Source organism: Camellia sinensis, chromosome 8 (genome assembly GCF_055761805.1).
Source record: "Camellia sinensis isolate YWXY chromosome 8, ASM5576180v1, whole genome shotgun sequence".
Classification (NCBI taxonomy): domain Eukaryota; kingdom Viridiplantae; phylum Streptophyta; class Magnoliopsida; order Ericales; family Theaceae; genus Camellia; species Camellia sinensis.
Genome location: NC_138968.1, coordinates 168,214,034 through 168,217,573, shown reverse-complemented (window position 1 = coordinate 168,217,573; position 3,540 = coordinate 168,214,034).

Here is a 3,540-nt window from a genome sequence, read left to right as displayed (position 1 = left end):
TTAAAACCAAGCTTTAACAACCCAAAACAAGTTCTAAAGGACCTTAGCCCAATGGTGATCAAGTCTTCTTAAGGGTTGATAGGTTGAAGATGGTTGTATGCAAGTCTTCTAGCACAAAAGGGCAAGAGAGAGTGAACTTTAGAGAGAGAGGCAGAGATTAAGCTCTGAAAATTGTAAAGAAAGAGGGGAGTTTAGTGAGAGAAGCTCTCAACCTTGCTCAAGAAGTTCTAACCCCTTGAATATGAGATATATGGCTTCATTATATAGCCAAAAGAGAGCTTGGTCGAAATATCTGAGTTGGGGGCTTGTGCATAACAACTGGAGGTAAAAGTTCTGCAAAAAAAATCTGATTTTTGACATTGTTGGCCGGCCGGCCATCACTGGTGCCCGGCACTGCGTCATCCATGGCCGACACCCTTCACCAGTGGCCAGCAGACAAAATCCGCTCTGTAGGTCCAATTTCAAACGGACATATCTCCTTCATCTGGACTCATTGTTAGGTCATTCTTGTGTCCAAATTGAATCCCCGTAAGTAATCTTTCCAATGGTGGCAACCTTGCATCAAAATTCCAACTATGTAAAAAGTTATGCCTGTTTTGGTGAAGCTGCTCAATTTCGATCCTACCCGTATTCGTGCGGAACTTCTCCCAAACTTGTTTTCTTCTCTCCTCTCCTCTTTTCTTCAACTCCAAACCCCTAAACAAGGTGTTTTGAAAGATTTTTCAGAGGTTTCATCTCTCTTTCATTTGTTTCCACTTTGTCCTTTGCTCAGTTTACCAAAAAGCGCAACATTTAACAAGATGCGAGCGTCGGGACATTGTATGAACTTCTTTTCAAAAATATTTTGAAAGAGAGGGTTTTAAGGTCTAAAACTTTTCAAAATAGTTTTAGTCCAAAAATGGGGTATGAAGTTGGGGATTTGACTCTCTCCTTGCCGAAGAAATCGACCCTTTGTCCTGCACACCTCTCACTACTAAGTAAACCATCAGTAGCGCCCAAGTCTTAAGGGCGGTCAAAAATGGGATGTCTATAGTTGCCCCTCTTTGATAGAGCTCGGAAGTCATGAAATGATATGAGTGAGTGTCAAAGCCCCGAGACGACCCGTTTTTGACAAGGCCGAAGACTTGGACAAACAAACAAAATACAGATAAATAAATGGTTGCGCCCGCAGGCTGCTTACGTATCCCATTGCAAGGAATCAAACCAACATAGTTCAGGGCAGGATGCAAAGTGATATGCAATATTACAAAACAATGTAATGATATATAATGCAATGAAATAATCAGACCACAAGCAGTGCAAAACCACATAAATATCATAAAGGGATGGAGATGCAACATCAAACCACGTTTAACATAGAAAAGAAGTGGGCATGAGCCGAACGATGCCTAACACAGGCTAAATGCCTACATCCTTAATACTGGCCTCAACGCAGCATGGATGCTTACACATAACAGAATTGTGTTTCAACGTGAAAGGGGAGCGAACACATGCAAAACTATGTGTTTCACAGAGAGACCACAAAATACAAGTAATTGGTGGCATGATATAAGTGAGGAATGATCTGCGGAGGAAAGATCGTGATCCTTAATCCTAGATGCAACAAAACAAACTACGATGCAATGGATGCAATGGATGAAGTGAATAAGGTGCACGGCCAAACCATATTTTGCCTAGAAAAGGCATAGACACAAAACAGACCACGTCTAACACAGAAAAGGTGCCGACACCCTCAGACCACAATTCTCTTAGTGGAATAGGCGCGTACACATAATCATAGAACTATGCTTTGAACAAAGGAAATGCATGGGCGCATGCCAAACCATGCTTAATATGGAAAGGATGCAAGCAATAAAATGAATAATGCAGTAGATGCATGCGATAGATGCTATATAAAATACAATGTACTAGATAAAATGCAATGTAATAGCTAGGAAGTGAAGGTACCTTACAGGGGCAATTGGCAATGACTTATCTCATGTTGCTGGGGATCTTTCCCTTCTGCATCTTGATTGAACCATAGGTACTACTTTTCTCCCTAGCTATGGTCACAACTTTTCCTATTCTTCAACAGGGTAATAGACTAGGTTAGTTCAGTATCCAGAATTAAGACGCATACCTACTACCTCAACCTATGGGGTTGCCATACATATTTCAAGCCGAGGATACACCCCTGGGTATTTAAATCAGACTTTAGTCTCGGAAATCCTGAACCTTTGCATCCTAGGCATTGGCCATTCAAACTCTAGTTTCCACCGTCTCAGTTGATCTCCTAGGAACTCACCGCAAACACAGGCAGGCGGTTATACTAGACCGTTGGAAGTCGTTCGGGCATGACAAACATCAAAGGAATTACACCTTTAGAGGATTTAAGGTCTCCTAGACCAGAGAGTGCATAGGACAATGCGAGTGGAGATACAAGATTTAAGGTCTCCTAGAATACAAGATTTAAGGTCTCCTAGACCAGAGGATTTAAGGTCTCCTAGACCAGAGAGTGCACAAGACAGTGCGATGCGCAAGTAAGCGCGAGTGCACAAGACAGTGCTACTGATACAAAAATACAATGTGCACAAGATTGTGTGATGCAGAGTGAATGCACAAAACAGTGGGATGTAGGTGCACAAGACAATGCGACACAATGCACTAACAAGTGCAGGTAAGGTGCGCAGGAAAACGCGAGCAATGCACTAACAGGTGCAAGAAAGGTGCGCAACATACTGTGAGCAATGCACTAACATGTGCAAGAAAGATGCACATGAAAGCACGAACAATGCAATGCACTAACAAGTGTAGGTAAGGTGCGCAAGAAAGCGCGATGCAAATTCAATGCAAAAGATACAAGCATTTTCTATGCAAGATGAGAGCGTGTAATGAAATGCACAAGATAGTGCGATGCGCAAGAGAGAGCGAGTGTAAACTGCACAAAACTGTGCGATGGGGAAGAAAGTGCGAGTGTAAACTGCACAAAACAGTGCGATGCGCAAGAAAGCGCGAGTGTAAACTGCACAAAACAGTGCGATGCGCAAGAAAGCGTGAGTGTAAATTGCACAAAACAGTGCGATACGCAAGAAAGCGCGAGTGTGAATATAGGATGTTAAGGTCTCCTAGACCAGAGAATGCACATGACAGTGCGATGCTCAAGAAAGCGAGGGTGAGACACAAAGTGTAAGTGCACAAGATGGTGCGAGTGAGATACAAAGTGTAAGTGCACAAGATAGTGCGAGTGAGATGCACAAAAAAGTGCGACAACATGCATTTTCTATATAAGTAATGTGCACAAAAAAGTGCGATGAAATGCATTTTCTTTGCGAATGAGGAAGAATGCATTTTCTATGCAAGAGATATGAGCATTTTCTATGCAAGTATGGAAGAGTGCATTTTCTATGCAAGTGTGGGGGCATTTTCTATGCATGAATCATAACGATGCGCGGCACGCATGCAACAGAAGCATATATGAAAGTGCACATTCTATACAATAGAGGGGCATCAAACATGTACTCTGGTGCCTCCGATTTACGTCTCAGAGGACTTTGCAATACA